The following is a 22,013-nucleotide window of genomic DNA, read 5'->3' as shown; positions in this document are numbered from 1 at the left end:
GACCATACAGGCCTTTATAATGCACAGAAAGGAATTTGCATTCTGCTGTGGGAGATTTAAGCAGGTTAGCACAGGACCTGATTTGTGAAGAAGATATTTACAAGTAAGCATAATAGTTTAGTTTTGCAAAGAGTTTCAATAATATTCTGTACATATTTTTTTCATTTTACAGCTCCCTTTTCCAATGGGAAGTAAGCATTTTTGATAATTTTGTTAATCTGCAGGGATCCCTTTAATGTTCCCAAATCAAATACTCTTAGCTTAGGGTTCATGGATTCTTACAGAGTACATGGATGGACTTCCGACTCTTTGCCACCCCATGGACTGTAGCCTACTAAGCTCCTCTGTCCATGGAATTTTCCAGGCAATAGTACTGGAGTGGATTGCCATTTCCTTCTCCAGCGGATCATCCCGACCCAGGGATCGAACCCAGGTCTCCCGCAGTGTAGACAGACGCTTTACCGTCTGAGCCACCAGGGAAGTCCTCAGAAGGTCTAGGAGCCCCCTAAAATTGTGTACTATATGTTTATGTATGTTTTCCTGTGGTCCCTAACTTTCAACAGATTTTCAAAGCGTTTTATCGGTATACATTTAAATAAGACCTACTTTACCTTTAAGTCTTGGCTGTGTCTTTTTGAACAGTAGCTGCTACTATTGTCCTAGGGTTCGTTGCCCTGCACAAATGAATTATAGTTCTGGAAGGAAGCAGGTTCTGCCTCAAAGAGGTGATATTATCTTGGAGGAGACACAATTCTGTCAGAATTAGGAGAGAATATTCTGAGTTTGCCTCTGAAGGAAGTTCTGGGAAGAAAATTGTACCTATGTGATATGAAAGTTAGTAGATACCTAGGTCATTACCTGATACCATCCCACTCACTTTATATATAAGAAATCGAAGGTCCAGAGAGATTAAGTGGCTTGCCCAAGAATGCACAGCTAGTTAGGGATGAAACTGGGATTAGAAACAGGTTTACTTTCATCCAGTACAGAGCTCTGTGCTCCACATCAGAAAAATCTGGACCACATATCGTACTTGAAAAAGTCTAGTGGGAATTAAGTGTTCAATCTCACTCAGTTAAATTAAACAAGAGACTACAGAAAAACCTGAGTGAACTGTTTGGCCCACCCAATACCTGCTCATTCTTAAGGAAATGGCAGAAAGGAGGGAGGTGAACAAGTTCAAAATCATACAGTCCCAGCTCTGAAAGAGATGAAAAACCTCAACGTCAAATTAAGACATCTAACCAACAAATAGCAACAACACTGTTATCAGTGTATATCTGATCTTTGTGTAGCAGATATGTAAACAGACACAGCAAGTTACAAAAACTGGATGATTTTTCATTTATCAATTTGGCAAGGATTTTTAAAATGAGTAATCCCAGGATTGAATCAAGAGTGTAGAGACGCAGAAAAGTAGAAAGAAAAGCAGTGGGTGTGGCTGTTACAGAAAGCTAAGAAGAGAGCATCTCAAGAAAGGAAAGAGTGTGTTTCCAGTGAGTTAATAGCTTAAAAAGATACGGTTAAAAAAAAAGTCTTCCTTTGACTTAGCAGATAAGTGACTCTGAAGAGGATGGTTTCACCAAAGACGATCTCGCAGAGGCAAGATGGCAGTGAGTTCACCAGGGAAAGAGAAGGAAGGAAGGAAGTGGAAACAGTGAAATAGAAATTATCATTTCAGAAACTTCTAATCCCAGTTTCGTCCCTAACTAGTGGTGCATTCTTAGGCAATAGAAACTGTTAAAAGGAAGTGAAAAGCATCCTACCCAGCTTCAGGCAGATGGAGAACATTTCAGTCCCACAAAGATCCTACTGACCTCCTCAATTTCCTCCACTGTTGTTACGAGGGTTAAAAACCCAGTATATACCTTGTACAAAGGAGCTGGTTGTTTCCATATTGGATTAACATGGTGATACTAGTTTATTTTTACATTCCATTTAATTTTTAGTTTCTTTATAGTCGTGATTTGAGATGGTCCTAAAACTCAATGATCTGAAGAGAATTAGACCTTTTTCTTCAATACATTAAACTCTGGCTTTACACAAATTTTTAAAAGTACTTTTTAATCAAAATGGTATTTGGCTATTTAATAAGAATATCCTTGGGCTTCCCAGGTGGCTCAGTGATAAAGAATCTGCCTACCAACATGGGAGACACAGGAGACGTGGGTTTGACCCCTGGGTGGGGAAGATTCCCTGGAGGAGGAAATGGCAACCTACTCCGGTATTCTTGCCTGGGAATTCCCATGGATAGAGGAGTCTGGTGGGCTGCAGTCCATGGGTGTCACAAAAGAGTTGGACATGACAACACAAGCAGAATATTCTATCTTGCTATTTAACCACTGTTGAGCAAGAGGTTCAATTACTAAAGACTGTTCCTAAAGGTATTGCTTACATTTATAATAATACATTATTATTGAACATTGTCATTTGTCAGTCCAGAAAACCAGGGAGCACATTAAGACCTACACTCGCTTACTTGTAAAATGGAAAAACCCATCTAAAAATCGCTTATTCAGGTACCATCGGTTATTCATACCAACTCTCCAGAGCTGTTGTGAGGTTCAAATGAATACCAAGGAAGACACCAAGCACACTGCATAATCCACAGGGCAGATACTCACTACAGACTGACTTCTTCCTTTTTAGGAAAGGCTGCACATTGAACAGACTTAGATCTTGAACAATAGTGTTAACTGGGATATTAAAAGAGAAGGGGAAGCCCATTCCAGGAAGAGAAAACACACAGTTGGAGACACAGCAGGGAAAAGGTGTTTAAAATAGTTTAACTGAAGCAGAACATTTGTATTCAACAGTACATAAATAATAAGCCTGGAAAGCATTCGGGGGCCAGATTGCAACAGGGCCTGGATCAAAAAAATTAGCTTTTCTATTTTAAGTAGCAGAGAATGATCAATAATCTGGTTCCTTTTCTAAAATTTTGCTTCATTGTTGCTGTTCGGTTGCCTAGTCATGTCTGACTCTTTGCAACCCCATGGACTGGAGCACACCAGGCTTCCCTGTCCCTCACCATCTCCTGGAGTTGCCAAAGCTCGTGTCCATTGAATCAGTGATGCCATCCAACCATCTCATCCTCCGTCGCCCCATTCTCCTCATACCCTCAATCTTTCCCAGTATCAGGGTCTTTTCCAATGAGTTGGTTGTTCACACCAGGTGGCCAAAATCTTGGAGCTTCAGCTTTAGCATCAGTCCTTCCAATGAGTATTCAAGGTTGATTTCCTTTAAGATTAACTGGTTTGATCTCTTTGCTGTTCAAGGGACTCTCAAGAATCAAAATTATGCTTTATCGGCCTTATTTTCTATTATAAAGCAATATATGTCCATTGCTAAAAGTCTGTTGATTATAAAAAAAGGGTAAAGAAGAAAATGTAAATCACCTTATTCAATGGTTATGCTTGGGAGAGAGACAAAAGTTGTTGTTGGGTTTGTTTTTTTTTTTTTTTGTGGGGAGGGGGGTTGACATTTAACTGAGAACCGTTTAACTGACATAGAAAAATATATTCACTGCTGTGGGTTGGGTCACATTATGCCTTAACATTTGGAGAGTTTGATCCTTAAGATTTTACTTCAAGTATGGAACTTGAGCAAACACTACTCAACATGTTGACATACAATTTTAGCATTTTGTAAGCTTTTTTCTTTTTATTGTATAGAATGCTAAAATATTCTGAGGTCAACTATGTTGGGCTTCCCAGGTGGCGCAGTGGTGAAGAATCTGCTTGGCAGTGCAGGAGACATAGAAGAGTCAAGTTCCATTCCTGGGTTGGGAAGATCCCCTGCTGGAGGAAATGACAACCCACTCCAGTATTCTTGCCTGGAAAATCCCATGGACAGAGGAGGTTGGCAGGCTACTGTCTGTGGAGTCACAAAGAGTCAGACATGACTGAACACGCACGCACACACAAGTTGTTAGATTTCTCACTTTTCATTATTAACAACAATACAAATATCATAATTTTCTATTGAAAAGCAAAGCATTAAAGGTCTCTGATTCCTTGAAAAACTTCCCTCAACGCTTATAATGGCATTATAAGTTATGACAGATTGCCACTTAATAAAGAAGATGAGTTGCAAATATATATAAGTAATAATCTGAAGTGCCTTTCACTGCTCCTTGGTTATTGAACTAGTTAACTCATCTTAAACTTACTAGTTAAGGAGTACTCATTTGCTCTCTTTACCAGGGATTGGTAACAAATATTTACTGAGTGCCTGCTCAGCCCAGTCATTGTACTAGTTAATTTTTATAAGCATCTCATTCTCATCATTTAGTCTCAGACAGTTTTTTATTGTTATATCCTTTGTTGGTATTTTGATTCAGCTTTTCTTTTGCCATATCCATTTGTTGTTTTGCCAGTAGAAATGAAATTTATAAATTATGGAAACAGTAAGTAGTTTCGGTAACTTTTTTAAAATGCAAAGATTTGCCTGTAAAAAATGGAATTATGTATTTGGAATGATCAGTGAGAAGTCTTCGATGCTGGAACAAATGAAGTCTGACCTACACAGTTAAAGGGTACAGTGTTTGCTCATCTTTATTATGTATCTTGCCCTGTGATTTCAACCTATAGTTTTTAACCATTTTTTTCTTTTAACTTTAATATAATGAAGTTATTTGATTTTTCAAAAAAATATTGCCACCATCACACTGTCCAAGGATAACCTTTGGGAATATTTGGATGTATCCTCTCCAATTTAAAAGTTTGAACTGAGAAATGGATGGGATAAAAGTTGGATTTTAGGTGGTTTAATCTGACAAAAGCATGTTAGAAAGATCTAAGCAAGGAGACCATAGAGCTAGAGAGCCCATACTGAGCTATAGTGACAAGTCAGACGTGAGTCAAAAAGAGCCAAGGCTGGTACCAGGGCAATGGACATGGAAAGCAAGCAACAAATACAAGAAATAGTTCAGAGGGAGGATTAAGAGGACTTGGTGACTCATGAGCTCTGAAGGGTGAAGAAGATAAGTCACTAAAGATGATGGTAAGGTGTCACCTTGGGCAATTTATATAAACTTCAATTTCCTTGTCTGTAAAATAGGGTTAACAATTGTACCTTCCTCATAGGATTGTTGGGAGGACTCAGTGGATGACATCTAAAATGCTTAGCACAATCACTGGAATGTATTCCCAGTAAGGGTTAGCTGTTATTGTTTTTATAGATGTTGAATCTAGATGACTGGGTTAATGATGAAACCCTTAAAAGAAATAGGAAAGTCAGGGTGGAGGTCAGATTGAGGTGGGGGAGGTGGGGTTGAGCTATAATCTAGACATGTGAAATTTAGGTTCATGGTGGTCAGTGAATTTAAAATATTCAGCAAGTAGCCACCACTGCCGAGTGATGTTTTTGACAACAGGTACGTTCTAGGAAGATTATATTTATAAGCGGAGCTATGAAGAGTGGATACCCACTGCAAAGTATTATCTGCCCCTCTCCCCATGGCCTCCATTTATTAGAGAAATGACCTTGAGTGATGAGCAATCTCTGTAAGAACTGACTTCCTTGTTGAATGGCTCTCTGGGTAAGACATGTCAAAGTAGTGACACATCTGGATTTTGGAATCAAATCTGTGACTCTTGACTCTTCTACTTAACTATTATCTGATTTTATAAAAAGTAACTCTAGGAAATTCCCTGGCAGTCCAGTGGCTAGGACTCCATACTTCCACTGGTGAGGGCCCGGGTTCGACCCCTGGTTGGGGAACTAAGATTCCAGGAGCCATGTGGTGCGGCCAAAAAAAGAAAAAAGAAAAATTAGTTTTCTAAGCTTCAGCTTTGTTTACAAAACAGAAAATAAAAACTTCGACCTCATAGAACTGATGGGAGGATTAAATGGAAACATTAAGTGAAACTCTTTACACATTATAAAATGTGACATAAATACCAAGTATGGCTCTTAGTCCTATCTTTCCTGTAGGTTATAAGTTGTATTTATACGTCTTCTCCTTCCTTTATGATGCCAAACATGAGAAGCACGCTCTACCAACTGCTGACCCATTTGCCCCCTTGACCTTGGTCTTCGGCCTCTCCCTCTGTCTCAATCTCTTTGGAATTTTGTTGCCCGTGATTGTGAGAAATTCCAGAATGCCGGGCAGGATCTGACATGAACTTGAGCAAACTCCGGGAGACAGTGGAGGACGGGGAGGCCTGGAGTGCTGCAGTCCATGGGGTCACAAAGAGTCAGACATGACTTAGCGACTAAACAACAGCAAGGCAGGCTCTTTGGGGCAAGATGGCCTTTGTTTGGAGAGACTGTTAGTTTTCTATTGCTGCTGTAAACAAATAACCACAAACAGTGTCTGAAAACAACACAGATTTAATATCTTTGTTCACTCAGTCAAGTCCGACTCTTGTGACCCCATAGACTGTAGCATGCTGGGCTCCTCTGTCCATGGGATTCTCCAGACAAGAAAACTGGAGTGGGTTGTCATTCCCTCCTCCAGGGGACTTCCCCACCCAGGGATCAAACCCACGTCTCCCTGCATTGCAGGCAGACTCTTTACCAACTGACCTACGACGGAAGCCTCTTTATTATCTTATAGTGCTAGAATTCTAAAGTGGGTGTCAGTAGGCCAAAGTCAAGGTGTCGGCAGGGCTGTGTTCCCATCTGGAGATTCCAGGGGAAATGCATTTTCTTGTCCTTTCCAGCTCCTGGTCCCTTCTTCCATCTTTAAAACCAGCAGCAGTAGATTGAGTTCCTCTCACATCCTCAGCCTTCTCCCCTGGTTCTCCTCTTCCTGCTCTTCCCCTACTAAGGAGCCTTGTGATTACACTGGGCTCACCTGGACAACCCAGCATACTCCTGCATTGTTAAATCTGCTTATTAGCAACTGGAATTCTCCCTTGCTATGTGGCCTGATATTCACAGGTTCTGAGCATTAGGACACGACTTTGAGAGGCCATTATTCTGCTGACCAAAAGGAAATTTCAGGGAGGTTTGCCCCTGCTTTTTCCCTCTGCCTTGCAGGGCCTAATTGATTCGTCAAATGATGGGCTGGCAACCACAACTGGAGATTGTAATAGTCACAGTTAGGAGGTATTTCACACTAAGATTTTTCTTCTGGTCTACTCCTGATTCAGCTCCACACTGAAAGATATATTTGCAGCCAAACACAATAAATAGTAGCTAACTAAAATTTTTCAAAGAAATACTGATCCCAGTGAATATTCTCCAGCATGGAAAAAAAGTTTATGCTCAATCCTTAATTTTTTGGAGATTTTTTTAAAAATGTGGATCATTTTTTAAAAGTCTTTATTGAATTTGCTACAATATTGCTTCTGTTTTATGTCTTAGGTTTTTTTGGCCATGAGGTAAGTGGGATCTTAACTCCCCAACCAATTGCATTGGAAGGTGAGGTCTCAACAACTGGACCACCAAGGAACTCCCAATCTTTAATTTTCATAAGTGATATCCATTTTATTTCTGACACATTTTTTATTTCTCTAGAAGAACTTCAACAGCAGTGTTGAGCTAAAGTGTTTCACTTTAGCTCCAATTGATGATGAATGGACAGCAGACTATGGCTTAAAAAAGACAGGTGAAAAATATCAAGTTGCAAAGCAAAGCATGTAAATATATCAGAGGCTGGAATTTTTTTTGTTTAAAGGGGTAAAAGGCCATCAGTCCTATTTTAGGAGCACCAGGAGTTCAAACACTATAGTTGAAAATGGCTAAAACCTCAATACCTTTGAATTTCACTCTGAAATTGAGTATTCCTGTCTTTTAAGTTCTTCTGTCTCTACTGTATATGTTGTTGTTCATTTGCTAAGTCTTGTCCCACTCTTTGCGACCCCGTGGACTGCAGCATGCCAGGCTTCCCTGTCCTTCACTATCTCCCAGAGTTTGCTCAAATGTACGTCCATTGAGTCTGTGATATCATCCAACCATCTCGTCCTCTGTTGGCCCCTTCTCCTTATGCCCTCAATCTTTCCCAGCATCAGGGCCTTTTCCAATGAGTCGGCTCTTTGCGTTAGGTGGCCAAAGTATTGGAGCTTCAGCATCAGTCCTTCGAATGAATATTCAGAACTGATTTCCTCTAGGATGGACTGGTTTAATCTCTTTACTGTCCAAGGGACTCTCAAAAGTCTTCTCCAGAATCACAGTTCAAAAGTATTCATTCTTTGGTGCTTATCCTTCTTTATGGTCCAACTCTAACATCCATACAGGACTACTCGAAAAACCATAGCTTTGACTATATGGACCTTTGTGGGCTTGTCATTTCAGTTCAGTCTATCAGTTATGTCTGACTCTTTGTGACCCCGTAGACTGCAGCACACCAGGCTTCCCTGTCCATCACCAACTCCCAGAGCTTGCTCAAACTCTTATCCATCAAGTTGGTGATGCCATCCAACCATCTCATCCTCTGTCGTCCCCTTTTCCTCCTGCCTTCAATTTTTCCCACCATCAGGATCTTTTCCAATGAGTAAGGTGGCCAAAGTATTATTGGCATGTAAATGAGCTCAAAATAAATGGGTCCAAATCTCCAGTGAAAGTAATTTTTTAAAATTTTAATAATTGATCTTAATTTTCTAGGGGCGAAGAGGCTAGTCTTAGTATGTAACCGAAAGGATATTAAGCTTGAATATCAGAAGAGGCAAGCACTGAATTGTTTGATGACTTTGGGCAGGACATTCAAGAGAGTGCCTACAAGTCCTGAGCATCTCTATTCCCAAGCACTGTGTTTACATATACTATCTCACTTAATTCTCACACCATAGGGAGGCATCGTTATCCTCATTTTAAAGATGAGGAATTGAGTCTCTAAGACGTGAAGAGACACTCACAATCACAGCTAAAGAGGGACAGTGCTGGGATTCGAATCCAGTTCTGCCTGCCTCCAAAGCTTACACATCCTCTCTCCACCACCCTCAACTGCTCTTCCCTGAGCCCCAAGTTTTCTCATCTACAAAATAAAGGATCCGAGTCAGCCAGTCTCTGATGCTCCTCCCCTCTCTCACTGTATGACCTTCATGGTTGGGAAGGGAAAGGGCAATTAGGATGGGGTCTCAGGCACTGGGGAGGGTGGGAGGGGAGCATCTTTCTCTCCTAACTGGTTGGAGAACTAAGATTCCACATGCCACGGCATCCAAAAAAAGAAGAAGAAAAAACAGGTCTTCTAATTTTCCTCGGTGAAACCATTTTTTTTTTAATGAATTTGCATTTCCAAAAACAAATTCATCAACACTTATTGCAGAGAATCTTCTCATGCCCATACTGGGTTAAACTGTATCAAAAACTGGCCAGCAAAAAAGTACAAGAGGTAGTCTGTATTCTCAGGAAATTCACTGTTAACACACAAAGCAATTTTTAGAAGACAATAGACAACCAGGACTGAACTGTGTAGTCTAGACAATATGTATTGGGTTGGCAAAAAGGTTTGCTCAGGTTTTTCTATACCATCATATGGAAAAACCTGTAGGAACTTTTTTTGGCCAACCCAGTAGTACAGGAACCAGAGACAGGAGAGATCAATGTGGCTGTAGTACTCAGAGACGGCTTCATGAGAGCTTGGGCAAAGACAATGTTCTTAATCTTGCCTTCTAGACTAGTCTTTCCTGGCCTCCTCTGTCATTGTGAAATCCTGGTATGAGCCTTTCACATAGTTCAAAGATTCTTGGTTTTGGAGTATGCAGTGATGGACTACATATCACGTCATCTGAAGGCCGCTTCACCCTTATTGGCACATAGGGGAGGAGTAAAACCCCCACGGTATGCAAACACCGTCATGGAGACTTGCTCCGAGCCATGGGAGGTTTCATGCAAAACCAGTTTCTCAATAGGGCAAATGTTGTGCAAAGATGTAAGAAGCTTGAGAAACTGGTTCAAGGCAAAACCTGTCACAGCAAGAACCAGATTTGAATTGGGGACACTTTCTTGTCTGTGTCAGCCATGGTCTGCCTCACCTGGGCTCAAGAATTTCCCCAACGCTCTGGCCCAGAGGCCATAGGCCCATCTCATCTACTAGGAGCCTCTTACCTCTACCCCTATTCGTCTGTCCACCCTCATGTGCCATTCTGTTGATAAGATAAACTTTTTCAGAATTCCAGATCCTTTCTTACCCTCAGACAACTAAGCATGTGTCCCATTCTCCAAATTCCACCCTCAATACAATCTGAAAAACCATATTATCCGAAGAGATAGTCTGAGTTGATAAGGTCATCTAGTAGTTCAAATATTCACTACACTTACTCTGTATTCTGAAACAATGCTAGACTGAGGAATATTTTCCAAACTAGTTGAAGTCATAAAGCAAATACACAAGAAAAAGCCCCTAAGAATGTTGTTGTTGTTGTGTAGTCGCTAAAGCACGTCAGACTCTTTTGCTCCCCACGGACTGTAGACCGCCAGGCTCCTCTACCCATGGATTCTCCAGGCAAGAACACGGCAGCATGTTGTTATTTCCTTCTCTGGGGGACCTTCCCGACCCAGGGATCGAACTCACATCTCCCGCATTGGCAGGTGGGTTCTTTACCACTAAGCCATCTTGGAAGCCCATCTAAGAGTGTACCAGATGCTAAACTGAGGGTCCCTGGTTTAGAAAAGTGAGAAATCAATTTGTACAGAAGTGATGAGGGCAAGTTTCGTGGAGGCAGGATTCAGGATGGACTTTAGAGAATAGGGAGACTTTGGATAGGCAGGGAAGAGAAATTATGACAATCTAGAAAAGAGATGTACCATAACCAAAGGCAAGAAAAGTGGGAGACATATTCATGAAAAGCCAAGGTAGTCGGCCTGTCTGGAGGACAAGGGGCACAAGAACATCCATAGCAAGAATCAGTAGGAAATGAGATCATAGGCATAAGATGAATTCATCAACAAATCTAGCAAACATTTATTAAGTGCTGATCAGGTGTCAAGCTCTGTGCTAGGTCTCTGGCACATAATAACAGCTTATACCCATTAGAGGTTTTGTTACGTCAGGCGCTATGTTAAGCACTTTATATTCATTATCTCACTGAATTGTCACTATAGTTTTATGAAGTATTGCACTGGTTGTATCTTCATTTTACAGATGAAAAAGATGAAGCACAGACAGGTGAAGGAACTTGCTCCAGGTCACATAGTTACTGTGTGATAAAGCCTGGATTTGAATCAAGGCAGTCAGCTCAAACGTGCTTTCTGAGCACAATGCAAACCTGCCTCTACACACATCATCTCATTAAATCCTTGTGAAATTCCATAGGGCACGGGCACAGTTCTCCCCTCTGTGCAGATGGGGACCCAAGGCTCCAGGAGTTAGTGAATTCCTCCAAGTGGTTCTGCTGAGTACAGAGCGGGGGTTTGAAAGCAGATCCACTAATCCCAAGTCCATTAAACTTTCCATTACAATATATAATAACTGCCTGGCAAAGCGATTATCTAGAATGGGGTAAAATTAAAGGAAATTTTAACAACCTGAAAGGGGTTTCCCCGGTGGATCACAGGTAAAGAATCTGTCTGTAATGCAGGAGCTGCAGGAGACGTGAGTTCAGTCCCTGGATTGGGAAGATCCCATGGAGGAGGGCATGATAACCCACTGAAGTACTTACTCTTGCCTGGAGAATCAATGGACAGAGGAGCCTGGCAGGCTACAGTCCATAGGGTTGCAAAGAGTCAGATGCAACTGAAGTGATTTAGCATGCACACAGGGGCTTCCCAGGTGGCTCAGTGGTTAAGAATCCACCTGCCCATTCGATACCTAGGTCGGGAAGATCCCCTGGATGAGGAAATGGCTTCTTGCCTGGAGAATTCTGTGGACAGAGGAGCCTGACAGGCTACAAAAGGTAGCCATAGGGTCACAAAAGAGTCAGACAAAACTGAGCGCATGCACACACACACACAACAGCCTGATAAGGGCAAGCATATAGGATAGGAATTGGAGAAGGCAATGACACCCCACTCCAGTACTCTTGCCTGGAAAATCCCATGGATGGAGGAGCCTGGTAGGCTGCAGTCCATGGGGTCGCTAAGAGTCAGACATGACTGAGCTACTTCACTTTCACTTTTCACTTTCATGCATTGGAGAAGGAAATGGCAACCCATTCCAGTGTTCTTGCCTGGAGAATCCCAGGGACAGGGGAGCCTGGTGGGCTGCCGTCTATGGGGTCGCACAGAGTTGGACACGACTGAAGTGACTTAGCAGCAGCAGCATAGGATAGGAATAGGGAAGAGTTTAAAGGTTAACAGCTGTGACTTAATGAATAAAGACAGGTCTGGCATTGGCCTGGCACAGGGAATTGAATTAGGAAAGAGTGGACATGAGTGGTAGATGATATTAGAGTTGGTGATGACCTAGAAATGGGCATGGGACAAGGGAGGGAGAGAAGAATAGAAACAATGATCAATATTTGGAAGAAAATCTGATTGTTCTTGGGGACTGAATGACTGAGGGCAATGAAAGGAGATTAGATCAAAGAGGACTTTGCTTCTTGCTTGAATGACTTAGCCTATTATTGACAAGGGCTGAGAGGTTACGGGAACAGCTGGTTTGTGGCAAAAAAAATGAAGGCCGCTTTGGACAATCTGTCGCAATCTGTTTGGCAGGATGATGAGTGGTACATTCCACAGGAAATGACCAGTAGGCAGTCAGGGACGTGGGATTGGAGCTCAGGTAAAGAGCTGAGGCTGAGCATTGCATCTGATGCCAAAGCTATGCAAGACCCATAGCTAAGAAGGAGCAGACAAGTCAGATCCCAGGAAGAATAGGTTTTTCATAGTCAGAAAAAGCCAGGAGTCTGCTGAGAACAAAAATGTAGCCGAAGAAAAGAAAACAGGCCCAAGGGCAAAGCCACGGGTCTGGACAAGTTCTTAGGGCCAAGACAGAGATACAAATTAAAGGGACATAACGGTGAGTGAGATCTCACCTGTATCAACGAAAAACAACCTCTGGATAATTTTCCATGGTGTATGTGGTATACTGAGGGTGTTTCCCTATTGCAGGAGACAAACCTACCTTAACCAATGGGACCCTACTGTCTGACTCCGCAGGCCAGTAAGGACCTTTGACAGCAGAGAGTACACAATCTATTGTACATCGGCATAGAACTGAAGTCATCAAATATGTCTCCCCACTGAATTACACTTTCAAAGATGGTTACAAAGGTAAGTGTTAGGTTTTGCCTATTATACAAGAATAAAAAAGGAAGGTCTCTCCCCTGAGAATATAAATGTCTAAGGATCCCACAAAGATCTGTAAAAGTCCAACTAATTTGGCATTTCCTGGACTTACCCCTTTTTGTCCAAGGTTTTCTTTCCTGGCCCAAGTTGGTGGCTGTGCTGCTGATGGGAGGCAGGTACTCAGGCAGCCAGAGATGCTGTAGCTACCTGGCCCCTTGGTCCCCTCCGATCTAGAAAGAGAACAGTGTGGTCAGTTGTTGCTATTTTCAGGGGCTACTCCTCTTCTGGCCTTTCTGCTACCTCTGTTTCCAAAACATGATCTTTTTGGCCACCGCCCCACTCTCAGTGACCTCTTCTGCCTGGCAGAATGAAGAAAGTGAGACTTGGAGCAACTCAGCCCATACCTGGGAGGGACTTACGTGATGCAGGAACCCATCAGTCTGGGGATTTTGATTCTTGGTTATTGTCCTTCAAACACTCAAGTTCTAGGGTCCTTCTAACAGGCTTCACAAGGTTCACCGCCAAGCCTATACACAGTTCCTTCCCCACTCAGTGTATGTCCTAGGCCTCAGTCAGGGGTCCTCTGTGAACCAGGGTTGCCTAAAATGACTCCTCCACTCTCCAAAGTAGCCAGGTGGGATTCAGCCTCACTTTTCAAGTGAGTAGACAGGGACCCAGGGGTGTTGAGAGGCTCACCCGGGGGCTCACACCTGGGTAACTGCAGAACAAGGAGATGCAGGTTGTTTGATCCACTCTCTAAATCTCTTGGAGTTAGACAAAGAGAGCCCTGCTGAGACATTTGGAATTCTATTTTTATTAAAGCTTTGCTTTTCCCATGATTGCTCTCTTCTGCCGTCTGTCTCCAAAGATGTTTTAAATGCTGGAAAGTGTAAGATGAGGGGACTCAGAAGAGAATGGCAGCAAGAGACAGAGGGAACAAGCCCACTGGTTGTTCACAAAACCATCTCAGGCTGCCTGTTGGGCTGGGACCCCCACCCCCTCCCTCCCTCAGCCCCAAGGCAGCAGAGCCTAGTAAGGGGGCCTGTGTCCTAGGGATCGCTAGTCCTTTCTGTCATGGTTTCATGTTGACCTTGGTCTCTGAGTCTGAAATCCTTGATTACCCATGTCAATAAGCAGCCAGTCAGCTTGGGAGGGGCCCTTCAAGGCTATGGCAAGATAGAAGAATGACAGCACAGCTCATCATACACATATTTATCAGGCAAACTTCAGGAAAAACTGGTTGCTCAAGCTTGCCACCTCAAGAGAAAGAGTTTTGTGCAAAGCTTGACCTGGTGCGAAACAGATGTATGCAATTTTGTTCCACTGCCACGTGTGCTTCAGGAGGGCTCTGTGGGGGACATCAGCATGCAGAAAGATTTTTTTTCCCACTGGAGAGCCCTGGGGCTGTAGAGTTACGCAGAGAAATGAATTATTTGTTTTCATCAAGGCTGTATATCTTTTCTATAGTCACTTCCCCAAAATGCAGGAATTCAAGTTTAGGACATTAAGTCACAGACTCACAAATCACAAGTTGTATGGGACTCTCAAATCATCTCATCCAGGCCCCTAAACTTGCAGATGAGGAACCTGAGGTTACCCACTATTGGGTATTGTACTTCTACTATGCAGCCTGAGACCACACCCATTTCTCTACAAGCCAAAAAACTGCATTGTTGGCTCCAGAGAGATGGCAGTTCACCTAAAATCCGTGGTATTTTTCATATAAACCACTGTTCAGTGCAATTTCCCTTGTCCCGGGTTTATAGCCCAGATTTCCTAAAACCTTGTTCAGGCATTTACATGTTCTCTTTCCATTCGGTTTTGTTAGTTTTATCTCCATATTCCAGTCTATGATTTGGATTTTGGTTCTGCCTTAAGCTCTTGTAAGCGTGTTTGGGAATGGAGAGGATCACATGTGAAGTCACATTTTGCAGTGGGCTTGCTGTCTCATAGTTAACAGCTAAATTGTTGTACCAAAAGCATTTCATTTGATATGCATGCATGCTTAGTCGCTCAGTGGTGTCCCCATGGACTGTAGCCTGCCAGGCTCCTCTGTCCATGGGCTTCTCCAGGCAAGAATACTGGAATGGGTTGCCATGCCCTCCTCTAGGGGATCTTCCCAACCCAGGGATCAAACCCAGGTCTTCTGCAACTCTTGCATTGCAGGCAGATTCTTTTACCACTGAGCCACTGGGGTATATGTTGTAAACAGAACCTAAGAATTGCCCCTGATTTCCTTCTCTCTTTCATCCTCCATATCTAATAATAAGAATGGCTAACATTTACCAGGTACTTATCATGTGCCAGATACTGTGGTAAGTAATTTATAAGCCTTACTGATTTAATCCTCACAATAAGTATCATGATTTTACAGATGAGAAGACTGACACTTTCAAGAGATTAATTACTTGCTTGAACTCATGTATCTAGGGATGGTGGGGCCAGATTCACACCCAGGTTATTGTGGGTCCAGAGCCCAGAAGCTTCCCCACTTAGTTCAGATTCTCTGGGAGAGCCATCAGACCGTGATGCAGGTCTGACCCTTATGAGTCATGGAAGGAGGAGGAAGGAAGAGAGGGGCAGAGGGAGGGAGGAAGGGAGAGGAGAGGAGGGGAGGGGAGTGGAGGGGAAGGGAGAAAGTTGGTGGAGTGGAAGAATCTTAGACTGCAGTGCAGGTCTAAGAAAGTCTAGCAAAGCTGATGAAACATCCTGGAACTGACACTGCCCAAGAGAGAAGTCCCACATTTCCCAGGAATGGGTCTTCTCAGCATTGCCACCCCCCGTACCCACCTCCTGGCCCCACCACATTCAGTCATGAAGCAGCCTTTGAGAAGCATGACCTCAGTAAAAAGCAGACTTGAATTTCAGAGCAGAGAAGCTGAGGTTATCAGTCCATTGTGACTGTTCGTGAGAAGTATATTTTTCATTGCTGCCACATTGTGTGTGTGTTAGTTGCTAAGTCGTGTCTGACTCTTGCAACCCCATGGACTGTGGCCTGCCAGGCTCCATTTCCATGGGATTCTCCAGGCAGGACTACTGGAGTGGGTTGCCAATCCCTTCTCCAGGGATCTTCTGGACCCAGGGATCGAACCCAAGTCTCCTTTCATTGCAGGCAGATACTTTTACTGTCTGAGCCACTACGGAAGCCCTGTCACATTATAGTAAACCAACTTTTTCAGCAAATCTGTTGATTCTGTCAAAGGTTGTATCTAACTACAACCCTCGTTCAAGCCTAGACATGGTTTACCTAGGCAATTCCAACAGTACTTTACTTCTCTCCTTTCAGTCCCAACATTCCTAAAATGGTCTCTTGCAACACTAGCAGAAAGATCTTTCCAATACATAAGTCCAATTATGTCATAATCCAGGTTGAGAAGCTAAGGTGGAGACTACATTTTATCAATCTAAGAATAGGTATGGGACTTCCTTGGTGGTCCAGTGGTAAAGAATCTGGCTGGCAATGCAGAGGACAAGGGTTCAATCCCTGGTCTGGAAAGATTCCACATACCTCGGGGCAATTAAGCTTATGTGTCACAACCACTGAGCCCACATGCCTTAGAGTCCATGTTCTGCAATGAGAAGCCCACGCACCACAGCTAGAGAAACCCTTTGCACAGCAACAAAAACCCAGGACATCCATAAATAAATAAATAAAAATTTTAAGAAAGAACAAATATGATGATCTCATAGCATATAAATGACAAGAATCTCACCAGCATTCACTAATTAGGCCAAGTACAAAATTGCCTTGTATACTTTTTCGCTAAGCTCATCAGTATATTTATATAGGGAGTTATCCCAGTTACTATAGGTCATTCATTTGTTCAAAAGCCCTTCAAACATTTGTAAGCTAAAACCCAAGCTTCTGATCATGGTACACCAGGACCTCTAGAATTTGGCTAGTCCCTACTTCTTTCCCAACATCACCCCTGCCGTGTCTTACCTGGCATTTGATGCTGCGAAAATATGGTACTAAATTCTCTGTAGCTCCTGCTACGCAGTATCATCACATCACCATGCCTTTGCTTATACTTTTTCCTCCACCTGGAATGCCGCTTTCTCTTCTCCTCTCGCTGTTGTGCCTCATTGCATCTCATTTTAGATTTAGCTCAGCTTCCTCGGGGAAGCTTTCCATGACTCATACACAGCCCAACTCGAAGATCACTTAGTTCAGTCTCTACCCCAATACAGGAGGTCTATCTGAGGTCACCGCGTAGAAGGTCATCAAAGGAAGATTCTAAGTCTTCATAGGGTAATGGGCTCTGGACTGTTCTCTTGCATGCTCAATCGCTCAGTCGTGTCGGACTCTGCAACCCCATGGACCATAGCCTGGCAGGCTTCTCTGTTCGTGGAATTTTTCAGGCCAGAATACTGGAGTGGGTTGCCATTTCCTTCTCTAAGGGATCTTCTCCATCCAGGGTTCCAACCTGTGTCTCTTGCGTCTCCTGCATTGCAGGCGGATTCTTTACGACTGCACCACTGGACTATGATCATGTAAACCAGTCAAAACCCCTTCTTATGTTTTATGAGGGAGTCCATCAGTTCCTGTTTCCCCAGGTTTTCTAGTACTCACCTGCAACTTCAAGATGGAGAGTTACAAGTTGGGAGCCTAACTGAGAAATTCTCTTGGCAGGTCCCTATAGATGGGATGTCTAGCACTGAACTTTCAAATCCTGTCGGGGAGAGGGGGTGGTGGTGAAAATGATGATGGGGAAGGACAGAGCTTGCCAATGAGCCACTGTGTCACTTGCCTCTGCCTGTAATTTCTGAATTTTCTGGCTTTTCACTTATAAACCCTCCACTTGTGATTCATAGAGGTTTTAACAGAACTTCTGAGTGCTGAAGGACTTCAAGAAGGGGAAGGCATGGGGAGAGAGCAGATGGGCCTCCGGTAAACCACACAAGGGTTAGAAGCCAGCTACCATGGCTACAGCTACTAAGATTCCAAAGGTTTCCTTAATAATCTTGGTAACTCTTTTTTCTAAGAATGAAATGATACATCTTTAAATATTACATAGATGGGAGATACCTGGCTTGGAGGAAAAGCTAGCAAAGGCTAATTCTGGGACCCCGCATTTACTTGGGGCTATATGCGGAGAGGCAGGATGGACATGAGCTTTCTTTACCCACCTTCTAGCACACGCCTTGGGTTTTCACCTTTCAACAGGCACTGCTTGTTTTTTGTGCGTTTAAAAAAGTTCAGCATAGTGACTGAGTAAACACTGGGACATTGTTAAACAGTCTCGAGCCAAAAGTTTATTTGGGGAAGCACAAGAAGAAATTATAATACATACAAACACATCAGAAAAACAGATATGAATCAATGTTGTTCACACTGCAATACTGGAAATGAAAACAACAATAAAAAATCGTAGTGGTTATTGACTCATTAAATTATGTTATCCACCATTGTTACTGTACACAAACAGAGCATACCATTACATCTTTTATTGGCACTTGAGAACAGATCATCTGGAAATATAAGGATGAAGACACAAAACATTCTCTAACATAAATCATACCAATGTTTTCTTAGGTCAGTCTCCCAGGGCAATAGAAATAAAAACAAAAAAAAACCAAACAGGACCTAATCAAACTAACTAGTGCTGGCACAGCAAAGGAAACCATAAACAAAACAAAAAGACAGCCTATGGGGTGGGAGAAAATATTTGTACTAATAAACGATGCAACCAACAAGGGCTTAACTTACAAAATATACAAGCAGCTCACACAACAACAACAAAAAAACAAACAGCCCAATTGACAAATGGGCAGAAGACTTCAACAGACATTTCTCTAAAGAAAACAGACAGATGGTCAAAAAGCATGTGAAAGATGCTCAACTTTGCTAATTATTAGAGAAATGCAAATCGAAACTACAGTGAGGCACCACTTCACATGAGTCAGAATGACCATCCTTAAGAAGTCTACAAATAACAAGTGCTGGAGAGGGTACAGAGAAAAGGGAACCCTCCTACACTGTTGGTGGGAATGTAAATTGGTATAGCCACTGTGGAGAACAGGGTGGAGGTTCCTCAAAAAATTAAAAATAGAGTTGCCATATGATCCAGCAATCCCATTCCTGGGCATGCACCCAGACAAAACTATAATTCAAAAAGATACATTTGAAAATGTACCCCTATGTTCATCACAGCACTGTTTACCATGGCCAAGACATGGAAGCAACCTAAATGTCCATTGACAGATGAGTGGATAAAGAAGATGGGGTGCATATACAATGAAATCTCACTCACCCATCAAAAAGAATGAAATAATGCTATTTGCAGCAATACGGATGGCCCTAGCACTTATCATACTAAGTGAAGTATGTCAAAAACAGAAAGACAAGTACCCCATCAGTTCAGTTCAGTTTAGTTGCTCAGTAGTGTCCGACTCTTTGTGACCCCATGAATTGCAGCACGCCAGGCCTCTCTGTCCGTCACCAACTCCCGGAGTTCACTCAAACTCAAATCCATTGAGTCGGTGATGCCATCCAGCCATCTCATCCTCTGTCGTCCCCTTCTCCTCCTGCCCCCAATCCCTCCCAGCATCAGAGTCTTTTCCAATGAGTCAACTCTCTTCGCATGAGGTGGCCAAAGTACTGGAGTTTCAGCTTTAGCATCATTCCTTCCAAAGAACACCCAGGACTGATCTCCTTTAGAATGGACTGGTTGGATCTCCTTGCAGTCCAAGAGACTCTCAAGAGTCTTCTCCAACACCACAGTTCAAAAGCATCAATTCTTCAGCTGTCAGCCTTCTTCACAGTCCAACTCTCACATCCATACATGACCACAGGAAAAACCATAGCCTTGACTAGATGGACCTTTGTTGGCAAAGTAATGTCTCTGCTTTTGAATATGCTATCTAGGTTGATCATAACTTTCCTTCCAAGGAGTAAGCGTCTCTTAATTTCATGGCTGCAATCACCATCTGCAGTGATTTTGGAGCCCCCCAAAATTAAGTCTGACATTGTTTCCACTGTTTCCCCATCTGTTTGCCATGAAGTGATGGGACCAGATGCCACGATCATTGTTTTCTGAATGTTGAGCTTTAAGCCAACTTTTTCATTCTCCTCTTTCCCTTTCATCAAGAGGCTTTTTAGTTCCTCTTTACTTTCTGCCATAAAGGTGGTGTCATCTGCATATCTGAGGTTATTGATATTTCTCCTGGCAAACTTGATTCCAGCTTGTGTTTCTTCTAGCCCAGCGTTTCTCATGATATACTCTGCATATAAGTTAAATAAGCAGGGTGACAATATACAGCCTTGCTGTACTCATTTTCCTATTTGGAACCAGTCTGTTGTTCCATGTCCAGTTCCAACTGTTACTTCCTGACCTGCATACAGGTTTCTCAAGAGGCAGGTCAGGTGGTCTGGTATTCCCATCTCTTTTAGAAGTTTCCACAAATACCCCATGGTACCACTTAAATGTGAAGTCTAAAACACAATACAAATCAACATATTGTGAAACAAAAACAGATTCACAGATATAGAGAATAGACTTGTGGTCACCGAGGAGGAGAGGAGGAGGGGAGGGAAGGATTGGGAGCTTGGGATTAGCAGAGGCAAACTACTACATACAGGATGAAAAACGACATGGCCCTACTATATAACACAGGGAACTGTATTCAATGTCCTGTGACAAATCACAATGGAAAAGAACATGAAAAAGAAGATATAGTACAGAAAAAATTAACACAATATTGTAAAACTGTACTTCAACGAAAAATTTTTTTAAAAAGGATGAGAATAGAGTAATGAAAGGAAGTTAGTGCTGTTCGTTTTTAAATTCTTTGATTTTATTTTTTATTTTTCTAGAGCAACTTTAGGTGTATAACTTGAAGGGAGATACAGACTTCCCATTTATTACCACGCCACACATGCATAGCCTCCCCCATTATCCACACTGCTCACTGTAATGGTTCTTTCTCTTTTTTTAACCAGGAATGAACCTACCTTGACGCACCACAATCACTCAACATCCATACTTTACCTTAGGGTTCCCTCTTGGTGGGGCACATCATACGAGTTTGGACAAATATATAATGACATACAGCCATAATAATAATATCATATAGAATACTTTTACTGCCTTAAAGCCACTAGATTTTTAAAAAATGCATTCTAAACCACATCAATGAACAGTACAGTGCTGAAATAGGCAGGTCAATGGAAAAAGGTAGACAGTCCAGATATGAACCCATGTGCAAATGAAATAACTTTTATGATAAAGGGAGCATTCCAAATGAGTAGGGAAAATATTCAATAATCACCATTGGGATAAGTGGTCAGTCTTTTAGAAAAATAATAAAAGCAGAGCTCCATTTTTCTCTGTACATCAAAAATAAATCCAAGGTGGAGAAAAGGTTTAAATATAAAAGTGAAATTGCAAAAAGTACTAGAATAAAACAATGAATTTTTGTATAATCTTGTCATGGAGAAAGCTTTTCCTAACTATGACATAAAATCTAGAAGTCATAAAGAAATGATGAATAAATGTGACTACTGAAAAATAGAATTAAAAATACAACCTACAAAGTCAAAGGCAACAATCTGGGCAAAAAAATGATTAGCATATATGATATCAGCAATAATTTCTTGAATATACATATAGAGTTTTTAGAAATCTGAAGAAAAAGACCAACCACCTATAAAAGAATATGAACTGGAAGTTCAGAAAACAAAATATGAAAGCCCCACCACATACACAAAGAATATCCAATCTCATTGCTAATTCAGTAAGTGCAAATTAAGGCATGGTAACACATGGGAAGTCTGTATCTCCCTTCAAGTTATACACCTAAAGATGCTCTAGAAAAACAAGATACCAATTTTTAGTATATTGAGTTGGCAAAACTTTAAAAGTGTGATAACAAACCATGTTGTGTGGTGAGGAAAC

General features: G+C 42.1%; 1 protein-coding gene across 1 annotated transcript in view; it reads right to left on the bottom strand.

Annotated features, from left to right (window-relative positions):
- The window catches only part of DUSP16 (dual specificity phosphatase 16), a 107,409-nt gene extending 94,114 nt beyond the window's left edge, over positions 1-13,295 (bottom strand). The window contains exon 1 of the mRNA XM_018048468.1: positions 13,229-13,295. The gene's annotated coding sequence lies outside the window, so the exon portion shown is untranslated. The remainder of the gene's footprint in view (positions 1-13,228) is intronic.

Source organism: Capra hircus, chromosome 5, assembly GCF_001704415.2.
Source record: "Capra hircus breed San Clemente chromosome 5, ASM170441v1, whole genome shotgun sequence".
NCBI classification, from domain to species: Eukaryota; Metazoa; Chordata; class Mammalia; order Artiodactyla; family Bovidae; genus Capra; species Capra hircus.
The sequence above is the reverse complement of the archived record's forward strand: the minus strand, read 5'-3'. Positions and strand labels throughout refer to the sequence as shown.